Source organism: Marmota monax, unplaced genomic scaffold, assembly GCF_021218885.2.
Source record: "Marmota monax isolate L192 unplaced genomic scaffold, Marmota_monax_Labrador192_F-V1.1 WCK01_AAM20220418_F8-fsc00011, whole genome shotgun sequence".
Lineage (NCBI taxonomy): Eukaryota > Metazoa > Chordata > Mammalia > Rodentia > Sciuridae > Marmota > Marmota monax.
Window position 1 is genome coordinate 9,466,401 of NW_026693082.1, and position 21,850 is coordinate 9,488,250.

The 21,850-nt window shown below is 38.3% G+C and overlaps 1 long non-coding RNA gene across 1 annotated transcript; it reads left to right on the forward strand.

The window, feature by feature from the left end:
* Positions 1 to 958: 958 nt before the first annotated feature.
* LOC124099076 (uncharacterized) lies at positions 959 to 10,091 on the forward strand. Its single transcript, XR_006853819.2, has 3 exons — positions 959 to 1,138; positions 8,392 to 8,595; positions 9,659 to 10,091. It is a non-coding gene; the product is annotated as an uncharacterized LOC124099076 (long non-coding RNA).
* The last annotated feature ends 11,759 nt before the right edge of the window (positions 10,092 to 21,850 follow it).

Genomic DNA, 21,850 nt, shown 5'->3' on the forward strand with positions numbered 1-21,850 from the left:
TCCCTTTCTCTTTGCTTGGTTGTCACTATAAATAGAACAACCTCTTTCTGCCATGATGTGCTGATTCACCACGGGCCCAGAGCAATGTACTTAGCCAACCATGGACTAGACCTCTGGAAACAAAAGCCAAGATAAACGTTTCCTCCTCTAAGTTGTTTCCTTGTCAGGCATTTTGGTCACAGTGACACAAAGCTAACACTGACCTTTTAACAAGTTTCAGGGAAGGAGGTTAATTTTTAAATTAAAGAAAATTCACAGTTAATTAAAAACAACGAGATCAAATGTTGAAACTCACTTATAAAGCAGAAAAAAGAAAAGAAAAGAAAAAAAGCATTAACTGAAGAAACAGATCCTTGAGTACCAAGCAACATAGGATTCTTTTTGGTTCTAATTTACCTGAAGAATCTTTTTGCTATCACTTAGAAGCCTTTCATGTAGTTGAAAATCAATCTCTCACACTCCCTTGAACCATTTTGTTGATTTTTGACATCTCACATATGCAAAAATCATTTACTCAAAATGACTAGAGAAGTGGAAAAATTAGAGTTTCATGGTTTACGGAATGAAATTTATACAGATTTTACAGCTTTGCTTTTAAAGAAAGGAAAATGTTTTCTGCAGTTAAAAAATCATTCCAACAGATGGGTCTATCTCCTCTATTTTTATTTCTATTTGGCTTACGGGTGAAGTACCCTGGACATAGTTATAAATTTAAAATCAGAGGAACTGCTGAGGGGAGGGGGTTTTCCTGACTATAAAATACAATGAGGACACAGCTGCAGTGTCTAGAAATTGAGGGACTCTAAAACTATAAAAATAATACTGCTTCCTGTTCCTTGTTTCAAGATCAGCTTGGAAATGAGAGCTAAGTTCTATCTGGTTTTCCATTATTTATAATGATTAATCTAAAGGCCACTTTCCCAGGAGAGTAATTAGCCAGTCAATTTCTCAGTGTGAATCCAGCATCCCTGATTAAGTGTAACTTTACAATTAGAAGTGGCCAAACATTCAATAAAACAGAGGACAAGGTATCTTTTTGAACTGGGGACAGTTGGTGGAAGAGGCAGAAATCTAACAGGAATAACTGATCCCACTCCATTGAGAAGAGTTCATGGGGCAAGTCAGAATCACATTAAATGTGAGTCAACACTGAAATTCTACCTACTTCTCTTTGTATATATATTTGTTAGGTTTTATTTTTGTTTGGTTGACTTGGGGGGGGGGGCGGTATTTGGTTTTAGTACTGGGGATTGAACCCAGGGGTGCTCCACCACTGCTCTACTTTCATTCTGTGACAGGGACTTGCTAATTGCCCAGGCTGGCCTCCAACTTGTGATCCTTCTGCCTCTGCCTCCCGAGTTCCTGGGATTACAGTTGTGCACCACCATGCCTAGCATATGTGTTTTGCCTGCTACTTGCTCAACTTGTAACTATCTAACTTGCACATTTTCTTTAGCAGGTCCTAAATTGTTAGCTGACTCTTGTCTGACATCTAATATATTTAAGGATTACTTACCCTTCCCCACCATCTTCCAGTCATCCCCAACATACTAGTGTCAGGGACAAGGCTCTGAATACCTGATTTCAGAACATACTAATCCTCTGATAAAATTTCATAAGAACTAATTTCTCAGAAGCCACAGTCTCGAGCATTATCTCTTTAGCATTGTATCCAATGCATTGTTGTCCTGGATCTTACCTACTCTTCCAATTTGAACTCCTTTTGCTTCCTTTTGTCTGCTTTATATTCTAGAAATACTAAGAGGAATTGTGGTAGTAGTAGAAATAGTTGTAATAACATCTGTGGTAGTGACCATCTATTGGGCATCAATTACACAAGAGATCAAGGGTCATATACTTTATCTCATCTAATCCCCCTAATAGTACCACAGGGTAGATATAATCATTTCTGCTTTATAGCCAAAAGAAGTGAGGCTCTGAAATAGTAAGTAGCTTCTTGAAAAATACACAGTGAATAGGTAGCAGAGGTGCATTTCTTAATCTCTTGCAATGTGACATGCTATTTTTTGCCTCTAGGTCTTGTCGCATTTTCTTCTATCTTACCTTAATGCCATTCATTGCTTTTTTTTTTCCATTGTTAAAAATTCCGAGTGTTCATTCTTCCAATCCCCAGCAGTGCCGAAAAAAAATCTAGTTATTCTTTAGAACTTTCTCTGTGAAGTCTTCTCTGACCTATAACCTACCTCCCCAGGAAAAGATAATCAGTTTTCTTCAAGTCTTTCCATTTTTATGTCTCACACACACACACACACACAATTATTCTACTCATGATAGCAAAAGAATGTAAAGAAACCTTGGAGGAGATAGATAAGATTACTGTCTTAATTGTGCGTATGGTTTATGGTTTTATATATATATATATATATATATATATATATATATATATATATATGTCAAAACATCAAATTGTGTAATTTAAATCTGCACAATTTATCACCCATTATATCTCAGCTAAGCTGTAAATAATTAATTTTAAGAGATCATCATCATATTAAGGATAAAAATAACATTTATTTTTAAGCCTTTGTTATTTATAACATGCATAAAAGCAAATGTTTGCTTTGTGTTTGAACATGATACACATTGTTTACTTCAAATTTACCACATGAGGTAAAGGTGATTTATCAATGAATCCAGTGTTTCATGTTCGCTTTGAGAGATAAATGAAAATGTTTAATGTGGATTGAAGTACATTTAGCTACTGCATCAAACAATAGAAAAAAAATTGTTTTCAGAACTTGATATTGTAGATCTCTACATTGACTTTTCTGAAAGTAATTAACTAGCTTATTTTTATACATATTACATTTACTTCTAAATATAATACCTGGATGACTGAGTGACTGAGTCATGAGTTCTACCATCAAAATATTACCAGTGACTATTTCTCACCACCTCCATGGACCCCACTCTGCTCACATCATCATTATCTGTCCTTTGGGTTATTACAGAAGTCTTCCACTCGCTCACCTCCTAGTGTCCCTGCCCCTCCCCCCCTCCTTTTCAATGTTGGGGATAGAACCTAGAACCGTGGGCCTTGCATGTCCTGGGAAAGTGCTCTATCACTGGGGTACCCGCCCCACCCCATACCCTATTCTTCAAACAGCCCCAAGCACCTTAGGCATTCCTTTTCTCAAGACTCTCCAATGTTCTTCCAATGGCCTTCGAGGCTTTACCATGAGTACCTTCTCATTCAGCCTACTCCAAGCCCACACTCTTGGTCTTGCTCTTACTCAAACCTGTCAGCCACACAGCTTTTGACTTGCTCTGCCTACAAAATTTGTGCCTCTTATACACCCCAGTTTGCAGACTTATCTTCTTTAGGAATGTACCCAAATGTCACCCACCTCCACTCCTCCCCCTATTCTCTGCCTTGTTTTCCTACATATTCGACATTATGTATTTTGCTAGTTTTGTGTATTAGATTAATTTGCATTTATGACTCTAATTATTGCCCTACATGCATCTGCACCTCTTGCAAACTAATTTGAAGCTTCTCCCATCAACAGGAGATATCTGTTCCCCTACCCTTGAACCCAGGATGGCCTTGGGTCTTGTTTGCCCAAGAAGCAACAGTGAGTCAGTGTCAAGGTGAAGTGTCAAGAGGCATTGTGTACTTCCACTCTCTCTTGCTTCTCCCCACTGTCTTTGCCATTAAAACAAGCTCAGCCCAGCTTAGACTCAGACTAAGGAACGCTCCCAAGTGAGAAGGACCAAACCAGCTTTGTGAACCCTTAGATATTGACAAATCAGAAGTGGTTGTTTTACGCTCTTAGGTTTGGAGTGATTTGCTCTGCAACATTATTGCAACAACAGACAGCACATGTTTTTCTACTTTCTCCTTCAGGTGGAATACAAACTCCAAGGGAGCAAGAATTTGTCTCTGTTTTGTTCCCTGAAGCATCCTCAGGATAGCTTAAGAAATATTCATTGAATCAGATGGCTCAAATAAAGCGAAAGTCATTTTGAGGTGAATATTGAGAATATACCACTTGTAAATCATCATGAATTCCAGAATTTAAATGTTAATGTATCACAAGTGGTATCATTGATAAGTGGTTTATTAGGAATCCAATATATACAGTGTATTAGAAAAATAATTTTAGTTTATAATTCTGCTGTCAATGCAATGACCGATGCTTAGGGAAGATACACCAAATGAAGGATGGATTAATGAACTTTGTTTAACTGATCTGGGCTTGATATGCACAATATTGGGTTATCTGTTGCCATGTAATGAATTACTCCAAATATGGCAGCTAAAAAATAAATATTTATTATCTTATGGTTTCTGAGGGTCAGGAATCTGAGAATAGCTTAAGTGGTTGATTCTGACTCAATCAAGTGTTGAGCAAAGACGCTATCATCTTAAGATTCAACAGGGAAGGACTTTTGTCCACGCTCATTCACACAGTTATCCCCAGACCTCAGGAAATACACTTCCAAACTCACATGGGCTTTCAACATAATTGACAACAGGCTTCCTTCAGAGTGAGTGATACAAGAGAGAGCTAGAAAATGCACCCAAGAAATAAGCCAGAGTCTTTGTATAAACTAATCTCAGCAGTGAAATCCCATCATGCTGTAAAGTATTCATTAGAAGAACTCAATAAGTTCAGTCCACATTCAAAGTGAAATAATTGCTCAAGGGCATGATACTAAAAGGTAGAAGGTCACCAGGCTCATTATAGAGGCTGCTTACACATGCACATACAGGTCCTCAAATTCTATTTTGAAAAGGCAAGATTTAAATAATAATTTCCATGTTAATTTTGAAAATATTAAAGTCATAGAAGATGCTATTATTGAATTTAATAATGTAAACCTCAGAACACTGTTTCAAAAAAAAATCTGGAAACTAAATTTCCTTGCATGCCCTGAATCTAGAACAAGTCTCTAATTTAAGGGTGTTCAGAGGAGACAACGTGATTTAAATGAACCAAGTAAAATCTGTTAACACACACACAAAAAATATTCTCTCTCTAATAACTACACATTCAACATTCAACATTCCTTCATTTAATCTGAAAGACCTGTTTTCAAGAGTCATTTATTTCATCAATTAATTAAGTATCTAATGGTAACTAATTGTGAGAATAAATATATTTTTTTATCTTACACTTTTATATATTCTTATCCTTGCCCTTGAAAGCTTAAAATTTAGGTGCAATATAATGAGTAACAACAAGTGAAGAGGGGCTTCATAAATTATTTTCAGCTAAGCATTCCTTTTCTGCTTAAGAAAATAGATGACTAAAACAGTTATTAAATTTATATCTCAAATAATTGAAAAATAATTCTGCCATATCACTATCCTTCCCAGAACCATACTGATTGGTATCACGAGAAGTGAAAAATAATTCTTCTAAAATAATATTTCCCTTTCAATTGATTCTTTTTTACAAGAGCAGCAGGCTGTGCTGCACCATGGCTAACAGGTGCTAACTCACAACTGCTCTCCCATTAAAGTCTGCAGGTACACAGGAGGCCAAGGCAGCAAGGCCACTTATTTTTTCTTTCCTTGTTCAGTAAACAAGCAGGGGAAAAAGTCTAAACAAATGCTTATTCATTAAAAAATATATATATTCACCGTGCATTTCTTGTTGGACAAATGTGAGTCTACTCCCACACTGGCATGTAACTTATTGTTCTGATCAAATAACTGAATCAGGATGGAAGCATCACATGCATATATGTCCACGCCCTCTGAAAAACACTCTGCAGCAACCCGATCCTCCACTGCAAGCCCGGCGTCAAAGGAATAAGGGATCTTTGGCTAAAAGGCCAGGGACACTAGTAGATGGGAAGGGAGTGAGGTCAGAGGGGTGGCAGGTGCCATCATAAAAGGGACTTATACGCACACACACCACACACCACACAAAACCATTTACACATACCATACTACAGACATCATACACACCTCCACCACACACACACACACAACCAGATACCACACCCCCACATACACTATATACAACCACACACATACACACACACACATACACACCATATACCACACCCCACATACACTACAATCACATACACACACCACACAAACATCACAGCCATCACACACACACTACACACCCCCCACACACACCACAAAACCACATACCCTCCCACACAACCACACAGAATTACACCATATACACACATACACATAACATACCACAGACATCACACATGCCACACCACACACAAAACCATACAAACACCATACTATATACATCACACATACCCCCGCCACACACCACACACAACCACACACACACACACCACACACACATATCGCAGCCATCACACATATACTACACACACCACACAACCACACATCCCCATACCCACAACCACACAGAATTATACCACACATACACTACACACCATACACACACATATACACACCTTAACCACAGAAATCACACACACCACACATCCCTACACACACACCAGACCCCATGCTCCTCCTCACACACACCATACTACACACATCACAGACACACACACCCACACACACCACACTACTACACACCACACACATATACTCCACATACAGAACCACACAGAATTACACCATACAACACACACACTATACCACAAACACACCCACACACACACCTTATACACACATTACACATACCACATACCCCATATACAGAATTATACCACACACACTAACACCACACACACCATACACAGCACACACATACATACACCATACCACAGACATTACACACACTACACATCCCCCCACACACAACCACACACCACACACACCATACCCAGACATCACAGACACACACCTACATGCACACACCAAATACACACACTGTACATACACACACCACACATACCACGCACCACACCACATACACAGACACACACACACACCACAACATACTCACCCAATGTCTTTCTGGAAAACCAGAATGAGCGAATAATCACATTTATCTCAGAACATGAATGTCTTTATTTCTCCTAAGATGATAGATACAGGAGGCACCCTGTGATTCTCTTCAAAGGACTCCTCTTACTTTTGTAGAATGATTAAAATACTGATTGATACAGCAAATACTGAGAGCTGAGCTAGCTCTCGTGTAACTTTCCAACATCAGCTTAACATAAACCCAACTAAGTGCTTATCCCATGACACAATGGCACAGTTCACCCTCTTGAATTGAACCCTGTGTTACACTGACACCCTTGCTTTAATAGTATAATATCTGAAATTTTCTCCTTACATTTTTAAAGAAATTATCTTGTTCTTTCAGGCAGAACAAGTCCATTTCTTGAGAAAGTAAAATAGAGAAATAAGCTCCTTATTTGTGTAATGAAAGCAAAATTAAAACTACTTTACATCAATTACCTGATCATCATAAATAACTTCCATTTTCTCCCTTATATGTGTAGCATCTATTTTCCAAGATGTCAAATAAAAAAGTAATAAAGTACAAAGAATGCCTACCTTAGAGGAGTTTGTGAAAATGAATGGAATTTAAGCTAGAAGGAATGTAATTAGTTTGCCCAGAATTTGACTAGGCCCACTGAGTTAACCCCATAGTTTTGTTTGTTTGGTTTGGTTTTTTAATTGGGCCACAGACCCATAAACTTCAGGAACACAGTAGTTACTTATAACCTCATAAACAAATTACTTCAAAGGAAGGTCTCCTCCAGTCAAGTGCAATCTTTTGTCTAATGCACATGACCAGGCCACTGGAAAGAATAGTTTTTCATTTCATTTACCAAAAATATCCCTGCTGCAATAAATCAACAAAAATTTGCTGAGAGCCTTGCGTGAAGAAAGCCTCACCTATTGTGCTGGGGATCTGCTTACCTGGATTGTTGAAGTTCTTTCAATTTCACACTGAAACCTGCTTAAAGCACCTAACTCTAAGCTACATGAGCAGAACCTCTGCAGCCCTCAATACATAGGCAGACCAGAATTCCTAAAAACTTCTGCTCTCTCCAACAGCTTTGTCCTGCAATTTAATGCTTTTCATTCACCTATCTATCACAGCATAAAAACTGTTAAATTTTATGTTATTATCCTTGACTGTATTAGTTAAAGCATTCCTATGGCTCTCTACATGCTGCCCTTGGATCTCAAGCTTGCAATCTGTTCATTTGCTTGTAAGTTTTAGGCTGAAGAGGGTACAGGACTCCATTTCACACATGAGAAGGCCAGTCTTTGATTCTATAACAGGGGATTTTAACCTGGACTTTGCTAGGTATCCATTCACTTGACATTTTAAGCAAAAGTTGCCAGGGTTGCTGCTGAATAATTTGTCTGGTCTTTTATCCTGATTTCTGGGCCTGGAGCTTCTAAATCCCTTGGAATCTCTCAAGTGAAAGGAGTGTCTTTGTTATTTATAGACTCCCTGGTAACACACTTGTGTTGCTGCTAATGACATGACCCAGGATGGGGGTGAGCCACCAGAAAGACCAACACCACCCTTTGAGCTCCTGACCTCTGGGAGGAGAGAAGAGAGAAAAATGTGTTGAAAAACACAACCGGTGATTCAGTCAATCAGCCTGTATAATCAAACCCCAATAAACACTACGGACCCCAAGAACCAGGTGAGATTTCTGACTGATGTATACATTGTTACATTGATGGGGGCTGGGAGGCTGGGGTCAGGCATCCTGATTCCCTGGGGAGAGGACAACAGAAACTGAAACTCTACCTTCATGTATCTTCATTTAGTTGATCCTCAATTTTATCTTCTATTTAAAAACAAAAATTGTAAGTAAAATGTTTTCCTGAATTCTATGAATTGTTCTAGTGAACTATCCAACCTGAGTGAGTCGTGGGAATAACCAGATTGGTAGCTAGGTGGACAGAAATGCAGGTAGCCTGTGGACCCCCAAGCTTGTGACTGGCATCTGAAGTAAAGACAGTCTTTGGGGAGCCATTCCCTTAAACCTGTGCAGTCTGAGGCTACAGAATTACATTAGAGTACACTAAGGGTTGGTATCTAATGTTAGATTTTCAAAAGGCTCTTTGACCCAAATACTGACATTAGGAATCATTGTTCTACAGTCCTAAGCAAAGAATTTCACAAATAAAAGCTTTTTAAAAGAGGATCAAGCCAGGCACAGTGGCACACGCCTGTAATCCCAGTGGCTCGGGAGGCTGAGGCAGGAGGATCCCAAGTTCAAAGCCAGCCTCAGCAATGGCAAAGTGCTAAGCAACTCGCTGCGATCCTATCTCTAAATAAAACACACAATAGGGCTGGGGATGTGGCTCAGTGGTTGAGTGCCCCAGAGTTCAATCTCCAGTACCTGCCCCACCCTCACCCCTGGCCCTGGTAAAAAAGAGGACCAAGAAAGTCACATTAGCTGTGAAAATGGCCAGTTTAGGTTCACTTACAGAAATGTCTATGTAAACCATCAGATACCTCAGATACTTAAATCCTTTGCTACTCTAAATTTACCAAACCAAAAAAGGAAGCAAGCAAGCAAAGAAGGGAGGGAGGGAGACAGGGAGACACAGAGACAGCTCAATACCTAATTTGTTATTTTCTGTGCCTGAAGTCCCCTTACCCAGTTCCTTCTGCAGCTTCACGCCGTTCACCATTTGTTCAGGCCGTCAACCATGGAATTATCTTTGACTCCTCTATATTCTCATACCCCTGTCTAGAACACCAACAAATCCTTCAAAAGGTATCAAAAGCTGATGATCTTCACTTCCTACTGCAGTGGTTCTAGCCTTGTGGTCCATGAACTGCTGGAGTCCCCAAGATCTTATCCAGGGATCACAAGACATTTACTAAAGGGGAATTCCAGCAAAAGAAGTCTGTCACTTCAAGGGAAATAAAAACAATTTCAGAACTCAAACACTATTTGACCTTTTAACTCCATTGATATTTGCAGTGATGGTTAAATAAAATTTTAAAAATATAAAAAAGGCATGATGGATAAAAACTATTGTGTCCCAGCACATATTAAGGCAACCATGGTGGGATGGCGCCATCTTAGTCCTTTGCCAGTTTTTTGTTACTATAACAAAAGAACTGGGATTGAGTAATTTATAAAGAACAGGAATTAATTTTCTCACAGTTCTGAAGGCTAGGAAGTCCAAGGTCAAGTTTCTGACACATTTGGTTGGTTATCTGGTAAGATCTGTTTTTCAGCTTCCAAGATGGTGCCACATTGCTGCATCCTCCAAAAGGGAAGTGTGCTGTATCCGCACATAACAGAAGGTGGAAGGGCAAGCAAATTAACACTACTTCATGGGGCTGGGGATGTGGCTCAAGCGGTAGCGCGCTTGCCTGGAATGCGTGTGGCCCGGGTTCGATCCTCAGCACCACATACAAAGATGTTGTGTCCGCCAAAAACTAAAAAATAAATATTAAAAAATTGTCTCTCTCTCTCTCTCTCAAAAACACACACACACACACACACACACACAGACACTACTTCATAAGACACCTAATCCCATTCACAAGGGAGGAGACCTCATGACCTATCATCTCTGAAAGGTCCCAGCTCTTTTTACCATCACACTAACAACATCTGAATTTTGGAAGGGAGATATTCAAATCATAGCAGATACCTTGTGGACTTGTATTCCTCACTGCCCTACCCTGATGTCAGGGAGGGAATTGAGGGAGAACAGGTGGTTTCTCTTAAGAACATTTTAACAAAATAGTATTGACATTTTTTTTTCATTAAATATCAGTCAGAAAAAAAGAAATATATATTATTTCTGAAAATAATTTATTCTTGATATTAAGAAAGCATAGAATACCATTTTCCCCCACAAATAACCCCCCCCCCTTTTTTTGGAAAAGATGTCAGTAGTGCCAGATGTATAATTTATTAATGTCTAAATGGCAAGTTTATTATTATTATTATTATTATTATTATGCTATGTATTAGTTACAAAACTTTATCTGTTCATATTATTATAAGGTATATACTCTTTTCTATAACTTCATAGCATACATCAGTGTGTATCAAAATGACCTTTTGGGGGTTGGGAGGTGAAGGGAGGGATCATGGGGTTAGAAATGATGGTGGAATATGATTTATATTGTTATATAAAGTACATGTATAAAGAACTGAATTCATGTAAATATAATTTCTATAAAACCAGAGAAATGAAAAATTGTGCTCTATGTGTGTAATAAGAATTATAATGCATTCTGCTGTCATATGTAATTTAAAAATATTTAAAATTAAAGATAAATGATGGCATTATGTTCTAACTGAAAATAAATACTACTCTGTTTAAAAATTGAAAAAATAAATAAATAAATAAATAGCAGTCAGTGAGTCCATGCCTTTATAATATTCTAGGTGATAAAATGGGAACTACTCATAAAACACTTCACCCAATGCTGAAATATACTTGAGCAATTCTATTGCAAATTCAACTACACCTTTTTCCATGGAACACCATTTTTACTTAAATGAACAACTGATAGACAAGGTTCACATCGAGTATTTGAACAGAAACCTTATTGCAAAAAGAGCAAAGTTAACACGTCACTTCAAGAAAAACAAAACACAGAAATTAGCACTAATCGTAAAAATTCAACATTTCAAGGGAAAATTAGAATTTCAGAAGACTCATAACTACCATTGTGGGCTTGACAGCTTCCTAATACTTGAAAAAAACTTGATGAGATTGGGGATGATATTAGTGAATGTGACTTTTTAATTTTGTATAATAAATCATGTCAACATTTAGAAAAATCTGCATAACTCAGTATAACAACATTTTACAAATGACAACTTCATGATGTTATCAAATTAGTCATAGATGAAGATGTATTCACAGTGGAGACTAAGTAGTATATAATACAGACTTACGTATTTTAGTATAACAGAGCACAAGAAAGTTTATTGATACAGTTTTGAATTCTATGTTCAACTAACCTTGTAGAATTATACATGTAATTTGGGGTAAATTATTACAGAATAGCTATTATGATCTGAAAATTCCTACATTTTCCAAGAACATCTCTGTAAGGAAGATTTTCCTCATAGACTTCAACCCAAGCAACATGTTACAACAGGCTGAATGTAATAGCATATACAAGAACTCAACTGTCTTCTAGCAAGCCAAACATTAACTAGATTTGTAAAAATGTAAAGCAGTGCCACTCTCCTCACTAATTATTTTTTCTTTGGGAAATCCAATTTTCATAATAATATGCTAATGCTGTAGGTTTATTATCATTTTCGATGAATTAAATGAAAACATTTTTTATTCCTAATGTGGCAAATATTGACAGATAGCCACAAAATTTTTGAAGCCCTTAACAATTCTGAGGGATAGAAGCATGTACTACAGACAAAATGTTTGAGAAATGCTACTTTACCATTCTGTTCCAAGCCATTGTCTCACTCCATGAATTTCTGTAATAACCTTTAGTTTGTCTCCATGTTCTCATCTTTATTTCTCTGCATAATCTTCCCAACCCAATTTCATAATGCTTCTTTTTCATGTAAATTGGATCATGTCAAACCCCATTGAAAACCCTCCAAAGAATTCCTTCCAATATCATCTGGAGAATAGAAGTGACACTCTTATTGGCCAACTAACACTAGCTGTGACCCTCACTCACATTCTGCCATCTCCCCTCCTCACTCTGCTCTTTCCATGGACTTTCTAAGACCACTTAAAATCACAATAATCCTAGGCCCTTCTGCTCTATTTTCCTCCACAACATTTATTGCCACCTGATGTGCAATGTCTTACCTATTACTTTTTTCAGTTTTATTATTTCAAGTAAACTACAACCTCTTGAAAGGCAGGAATGTTGCCTAATTCTGCTACATCCACTCACACATAATATATGCTCATTATATATTGGTTGAATGAATGAATGATTGAACAAATATACAGAATATACAGAAAATATACAGAAAAACAAATAAGTTCTGAAGAATTCTAATTTAGTCAGAGAGATTACTTGATGTTCCTAAGGAGAAATCTAATCTTTTTCAGTCTTATCTTGAACTAGGTCTAGATAAAATTATTAAGTAAGGGAAGTCATGGGCCTTTCTGAATCACAAATGATTGCATTCCAGTCAAATGACAAGTCCATCTTTCAGGTACTTCCAGGCAGCCAGTTTCCATGGACTCTGATCATAGCTTTATCAGTGAATTTTTCAAGCAGTGATCTCTCACATGCCCATCCTAGTTTGGCCTCTGGGTCCATAGCCTTATCCCTGGCTGGTTTAAGCATCACAAGGTCAGAGATAAGTGTGGGGTCCCTGTGTTTTCCCATTGTCAGGTCAGCTTTCAATTATTCTGATGACTGAACCTGCCATGCCTCAGAACTTAATTAAACAGGTTGCAACACTTGCTGGTAGTTTGGGGGCAGGTATCTGCCCACCTAGACCACATGACTGATCTCTTATAACATCTCTGTCCTGTATGCACACCCACGGTCTTGGCCTCTGTTTAGATTGCATAGCAATACTTGGTTCTCATCTAGCCTTTCCTTTTAGAAAACTGCTTGATTTATACTATTCTACCCTTTAGGACTCCTTAGGTCAATCCCTAGAGCAGTTATCTAACAGAACTTCCTGCAGTGACAAAAATGGCCCACCTTTGTACTGTCTAATATGATAAGTACTGGGTCCAGTTTGCAGATTCAGTGTGGCACCTACAACTGAATTTATTTTATTTTATTAATTAATTGAAATTTAAATAGTCACATTTGTCTGCTGACCACTATAGAAGACAGTATGGCTCTAGAATTGTAGATCAGCCCCAATCTTTAGACCTTTCAGATCACAGAGGTCTTCCTCTGTCTGCCTCAACTATTGTGCTTTATAAAACAAAAGTCATTTGCATTTTAACAGTGGCCTCTTGTACACTATCATTGATTCAGAGACAAAGGGAACAGGAGGGACCTTACACTGACAAAAAAATTTAAAAAATCCAAAAAACAAACAAAAAAAAAAACTTGGCCTATTTCCAAACATATGCGAAGCTAGAATTGTCATTGGGAATAAAAACTTTTAATTTTCTCCTTGACTTCCCTTCCCTCTGATTTTGTACTTGCATCAGCTTATTGATCACTATCTACACCAGAAAAGGTATTCGGTTTATTACTTCTAAATCACTCTGCCTTTTGTTAAAGCAACTGACCCTTTCTTTCTAATATTGATGTTTTAATGGATGAATTCTTACCACTTTTCCAAAGTTAAAGAGAATTGATCCAAACATTTTAAATGTAAAAATCTATATGTACAATCATTAGACTGAAGCAATGAAATGTCTATACAAATAAAATAACTAAAAATGAATTTATCAGAGGTCATCCAAAACCCTATTTGGATATTCAGACTAAATCCAAGGACAAATCTTTGCAACCAACTTAAATTGTATCCAACAAGTTGTAGATATGAGTTATAGATGTGTTTGTCTATCTAGACAAGTGGTAAATAGAGGATTCAAAACAACGAATTCTAAAAATCTGTGTGCTGAATGTTATAAATATAATGAAAACTCATGAGATGAGGATGCCTGGATATCTTTTAAAAAGAAAAAGAAACAAAGATAGAAAGAAGGAAAAATAGTACCACATACATGCTAAATCTGGTTACACTAATACATAGAACAGCTAGGATGTAATATAATAGTATATACTAGCTTTACCTATTGGTTATGGGATTGAACAATAATTCAAACAATGCACAACAGTGAGTTATCTGATACCCATTCAAGACTCTGCCACTGCTGTAGGTACCACCACCACTGGGAGTTCTCTTCCACCCCAAAATGTGTTACGCAAGTCTTCCCTGGAACCATAACTTCAGAGTGGATCCATTAGTTTTACATGTTCTCAAAAAGCAAGATTCAGGGTCAACAAAATATATTAGGAAGGAGTATAAGGCCATGGAGCATATTTATCTGGGCTGCAGCCCCCATGGGGCCTTTCTGTCTCTCTGGGGACTGTCCCTAAGGAGTATCTTTGATAAGTCTCTGCAGCAAGAAAGCACTGAAGTACAGCAACCAGATTTTCTGGATATTTCTCTTTCATCAACTCCCTGATTACAACCATTCACGGAGCAATTTTATGAAAAAAGAACTTTCCCCACCTAGTCTTGTTTGGGTCCTCACAACCATCCCAGGGGGTGGTAATGGCTACCCCTATTGTACAGACACCTCTGATCAATGACAGAGTCAGTTCACAGAGCAAACTGAGTGACTCAGAATCTTCCTTCGTCCTTCATGCAGATTGTTTCAATCACACAGATTATAGACATGAAGGTCACCAGGAGATATAAATATCATGCTTCATTGCCTCCTCCTTCATAGTCTTCCTGAGTGAGGGGAAGGAACAGCTGGGTTCATTCCTAGGCAGCAACACCCAGGAGAGCTTTCAACATAAGTCTAATTTTATATGAAAATGCTACAAGATCACTTACAACGGAGACAGTCCCCAAAGGAATCCATCTTAAAGTGAACACACCAGCAAATTATATTCATATTTAAGTAAAGAGGTCTTGTAAAGACACACCCTAAAATATGCCATTGCATTTCTTTGGAATGTGTTCAGGAGGTGAAAATAACTGAAGAAATTGGCCAGCTTTCCATATCACACAATATTCCCAGCCATCTGCTACATGTGCTGATGAAGACGGCACTCGGTGCTTAAAATTCTCATCAAAGAAAATGTGAATAACCAGTTTACAACCTGTGAGAAAAAGGGAAGGGATGCCTCTTTCCCATTACCACAGTTCAGATTTACAGCTAGCATGTGTAGTTGTGGGAGGCTGTGCTTGTTTCTTAAAAGAAGATAATTGCACACACCACCAAATAACAAAACAAAAGGGGAAAATGCGTGTGGGAGGTGGGAGTGAGATGTTAGAATAATTTAATTACTGTCAGGTGGTTTTCAAGCTGTACTAGGGAGAAAAAAGCCTTGAACACAATCTATTCCCCAGAAAGCAAATCAAGTTTCCATCTCTGCTCATTTTTATCAAATGATCCCAAAAGTTTTCAAGGATTTGAAGACTTAAGGTTGATGCATGAACTTTTTGTTATGAGCAAAAAACTAAGAAGGTCAAAGCCTCAAGTTCAGTGAAGACCTCCAAGAGAAGTAGCTTCCACTCTGTTCTACCCCTACACAAAAAATGGCATTGTTTGTGAATCACACAGTGCTGAACACTGGAGATACCATCTTTTCTCTAGGCTATCCCAATATCACATTGCCACTACCCACTACTATCCCATGAACAGGCCCAAGCTTCAGATCTCTATCTCTGGAAACTCATCACCCTTTTCAAAAAGAAAACAAAACTCTCCTTACAGCCTATTTAGGACCTGTGGGCTATGACTACTTTAGTGGCCATGGGCTTTGAGGATGGCACTGAACGGTACCATGGATATAGCATGTGGTAGTCTTGGAAGGTGCCCTGCACAGGTAACATGGTACCCAAGGTACCTCATGAGATCACTACCTATGACAGCTCAGAATCCAGAAGAAAAGTAAGAATAGAGATCCTGTGTCCTGGGAGCACACACAGCTATGAGCCCCTGCAATGACAGCATCCAATGCTCTACAAAGTCTTGGTACTGGTATCAGTGTGAATAACCAGCTCATGACAGTGATGAAAGCTGCAGCAGGAATAATACTCCGGAGAGCACAGGATTCATCAGCCTGGAATAGCAAGCACCTGTCTTGGAGAGAGGTGATGTACTCGTCACTGGAACCACTCAGGGCAGGTCTTAGAGAAGGAAGCATGGTAGGTAGATTCAAATCCTCTATGGAATGACAGCCATCCAGCCCAACTGTCCTGAATATGAGAGTGCTGACAGATGGATCACCCAGTTCTCCCTTCCATCTCTCCACTCCCCTTTCCATAATCCTGTGGTCCAGCTCTGCCTCGAATTATGGAACCAGTTAAGGATTAAATAAATGAATTAAGTAGTTTTGGAAATGTAATGAATATATCTATCATTGTTAGCTATCAACATGGTCACGAATGTTGGCAGTAACCATCAAAGTATTGAAGCAATATCACATGGCTAATTAGAAGGAATACTGAAGCTGTGAGCATCTCTGAATGAATAGAAGATTACAATTGTCACTTTGACACACTATAGAGTTAATTATACACTATTCAAAGTCAACAACTGTTATATATTACAGTTACTGGAATTCAAATGGCATTGTTTGTGAATTATTGGATTAACACTATTAGAGCTGGTGAATTAATCTTTGCATTCCTTCTCTTAGCCACTACACAGAAAAGTGTTTGTTAACTTGGCATGCTCCACGTGAGTCAGGGAAAGAGTGCTTAGGCTGAGCTGAGTGCCTTGGTTACAAGTACGTCATCAACCACACTCGAACCAGGAAATACAGGACTCTCAGGAAATGCACTTGATAATGAAGCGACTGTGAGCCAAAATTAGCCAATAATTGGCATTGCTCTTCACCCTGAAATGATGCAACCATATTTCACAAGGCAGCCCAATGGTGGAGCATCAGCCATGGGGACATATTATACCCCCTCCCTAGTTTCATCACCAGCTCATGTGATTTTAGACAACCAGGTTGTGATGATCTCCCAGTGTTTCTGCTTCTCTTTTCAAAATCTCAGATATAGCCATCAGTGGCAGAATTTATAAGTTCAAATGGGGACAAATTTACTGGACTATGAGATTTTTAATGACAGTGACAGTGTTTTGTTTTTCTTCATAATCACTGAGCACAATGCTTGGTACAGTAGCTCTCCCACTAATGTTTGCTAAATTATCAACAATCAGAAAAGTAAATAACTGAGCTTTATTAGTCACTAGCTTCTTAGACAGGTTTTCTTGTTGCCCACTGGTGCTATTAAGCCCAGGACTGGGGATGACTAGCCCAAGATCACATACAGTGTCACATTCTAGCCCAAGGAACCTTGCAGCCCACCCACCCAAGAGGGCCATTTCAGTGACACATGCTCCCCTCCTACCAAACCAAAGATAGAAATGCTGCATGAGAGTGTTAGGATTCTCCCATCCATTTGTATCTGATTTCTTTTGTACTTTTGGAAGACACCATATCAATATCAAAGAAACAAAATTTAAATGAAGAAAATTTTCATTTTCATTCCTAGAAAGTGCATAGGAATCATTATGTCTTGTGGTAGATGAACCCAGCAGGAATTCCCTTTATCCTTGAAAGGAAAAACAGCAGAAAAAAGTACTGAACTATGTAATCCTTCCTATCTCTGTCCTCAAGTGATTTGCAATCTAACACTTAAGTGACTCTTTAAAGACAGAACACTTACGCTTAGCATCATGAAACTGTTATTAAGCATGGACTAGGCCCTGGAGTGAAAAGAAGTAGTTTTTACCTGTGTGGTCTTAGGTGTGTCATTTAACTTCTATGGGTCTCAAGGATCAAAACTATTCTCATCTCTCAACTTTCCTGTTAAGACCTAGTTGGGGGGGTGGGGGGTGGGGGATGGGGTTTGTGGCTCAGCAGTTGAGTGCTTGCCTAGCATGTGCAAGGCCCTGGGTTCGATCCTCAGCACCACATAAAAATAAAGATATTGTGTTCAAGTACAACTAAAAATAAATTATTTTTTTTTAAATAAAGACCTAGATGGAACCAAGTATGTTCTTAGAGGTTCTTCAAACCATAATATATATTCCATATGTTAGTCATTATTATTTTATAGATATTTTTAAAATGAAGAGATCTAAACTGCAAGAAAATGTCCAACTGAAAAGCAGCAATTGAGAGAGCTTTCACTGCAAATGGGCAAAGAATCTAACTGATCAGAGTGACCAAGAATCAAATCCTAGATTTACCCAGGTGCCCAAGGATATCAGTGCACACCCAGAAAGTTAGTAATGTCTTTCTGTACAACTTTCTTCAGAAAACTGAAGAATTTGTCTCTCAATTCTGGTGCTTCTAATATCAGAGTAATTTTTGACACTCAGCAATTCCAACACCTGGCATTGTTCAATGTCCATCACATTTAGTTATTTTTTATTTATCACTTTGAAACTACTATCCATCACATAGGCAAGTTGAGTTTTTTCTTCAGATCCAGAAGTGGAATAATAAAGCTTTCCAGTCATGCTTGCACAAAAGTATTTCCATCCGTAGAAACAAAAGGCTGAAATGTCAAGAGTGAGACCCACACCGCAGGCTCCCCATGAATTTATGCGCTCCTATAAACCTTTGTGCCTTCTCCCAACAATACACAATTTTTTGACATTTAAAAAAAATGACCCAGTTCCTCTAGTCATTAACAGACTGGGTGTTTGTGGATTTTAGTATTTTTCAGTTCAGAACAATTGTGTATTTTATGGAGGAAGATACACCTAGTTGCCATATATTGCTCAGGTTTCTGGTTAGCGACCTTTTCTCAGCACGGTTGCACTGAGGTTGTAAGTTTGTTTAAAAAGAGACCTTTAATTCTCTCTTTATCCTCTCCTGTCCTGCTTTCCCCTTCCTCTTTGGGTCCTCCCAGCAACTGGAGCAGATCTCTTGACAACGAGGGGAGGGAAGCCCAGGGCGCTCCATCTCTCCCCTTAGGGTTTATCAAACTGCATCTGCAGGACCACACGGAGCGGAGCGAGGAGTGCAGGTCCCAAACACATTGTTACCTTCTCCTCCTTTATGCTCTAAGATGAAAGATAGGCTGCTCCCAGAGAGGGTCGGGAGGTTCCTGGCTGGATACTGCGCGGGGCTCCGCCCTCGGAGCTGTCTATCTCCATGGAGACAGACACAGGCACAAAGGAGGACTCTGAGGCCAGGTGGAAGCCGCAGCTGTCTCCAAAACATGGAGAAAAAAACAAAAACACTTAAAGAAGGGACTGGTTTGCTTTGGTGGGAGAAGGTTCTTTGTAGTTGATTTTATGAGAAAGACAGGGAGAGGGAGGGAGAAAGAGAGAGAGTCATTGGATGAATAAAACTAAAGCTTCAGTTCTTCATTTAATTACATATACTTTCCTCTGGGTCAGAATGTTCTGTAATCATTTCAGTGTATATAATTGCAGATCTGCTCCATCTTCATTATGCAGGAATAGTGAGAAAGTAGTTGATCATGAGCACTATGGCCTGCACTTAGCAAATAATCAGGCCCCATTTGGAGTCCTCATCAAGTTGTGCACATGATATGATCTATTAATCTCTTGGCTTTCTATAGCATCTCATTAATTTCAGAGGGTGATTTCTAGTGATCACATTTCAGAAATCGTCAGAAAGGTTTTTCTCCTTTTGTTGCTTGTTGCCAAGCAAGAAGGATTTGGTAATGACACCACACGCTTCAAAATGCCTTCCCATAATGAGTCTTTAGGGGAATATTCAACTTATGAGAATTAAGAAAACAGTCTGCTACTTCCCATAACATCAAAAACATAGGAACACGGTTTTGCATGCATAATAGCACATGGTTATAACGCTTGCCACAGAGCAGGTTACATCCTGCCTAGACTACAGGCCACTGCTGTTGATCAATACTAGTATAGTATTACGTACACTTGCCAATATACACATTTTGAAATAATTAATAATATATCATTTATTACCATTTCTAAGAACCAGGGAATAGAGATGTAAAACATCAAAACACACAGTCTCAGCTTTGCCTCTGAACAATTTTATGACATGTCACACATCACAAAAAAGTTAATATGCCCAATAGTACAACACTTCAAAAGCAGGAATACACTTGTTTTGTTACATATCATCACCACTCAGGAGTAACCTTAGTCATTAGTATTGTTTTCAAAATAAAGCAGTGAATAATAATCATCAATGAAGGGAACATAAACTTGTAAATTACATGAACTTATCTGAAATTCTTGGTCCTTAGAGAATAAGGATGACATTCCACTTGGGACTTGAAGAGCCGGGGTGACAGCCACTGTCACAGTGGCCAGAATTGAAATGAACTGATGGTTTCAACCACCTTCCCCAGGGGATGCTTTTTAAAGAAATGCCCTTTGAGTTTATTCCAGTGATATAACACCTTTTTAAAGATATTGCAATGTTGATCTTTAACATTATCAAGAATTATGGGATATAGCACAGACCTGGGATAATTCAAAGATATTCCAAAATGTGTAATATTTCTTTTCACTTATTAAGTACCCCAACAACCAAGACATGAAATAACCCAATATTTTTCTGCTCAAAATGGTTATGGTTTAGTTTAATTTCTAATGATCAAAGTCAAAGTCAGTCCTGCACAATTTAACAATCAAAAAGATCCTGGTGCAAAAATAGATCTTTTATTTATTTATTTTTTTATTTCCCTGAAGTCCTACTATTGGAGTCAATCCAAATTCTACATTACTTCCAGAACCCTGTTAAACTTCAAATTCTATCAATAACTAATTAATTTATACTAGTTAAAAATGTTTAGCTGGTCAGGCACGGTGATACATTTCATTAATCCCAACAGCTTGGGAAGCTAAGGCAGGAGGATCGTGAGTTTAAAGCCAACCTCAGCAATTTAGCATGGCCCTAAACAACTCAGTGAGACTCTGCCTCTACATAAAATATAATAAAAGGGCTAGGGATGTGACTTAATGGTTAAGCACCCCTGGGTTCAATCCCTGGTAGAAAAACAAAGCAAAACAACAACACAAAAAATGCTTAGATGAATGAAGATCCTTTAGGAAATAGGACCAGAGAAGTAAAATAGATAGATATCGAGAGATAGAGATTAAGGTACAGAAAAAAAGGAGACTGTCTTTTATTAAAAACCTATGTGCATGGAACAAAGCATTTTCAGTGTCTATTAGTTCTTTCCCATACTGTAACAAAATATCTGAGATAATTAACTTAAAAAGAGGAAAGATTTATTTTTGCTCACAATCTCAGAGGCTCCAGTGCATAATCAATTCATCTTGTTG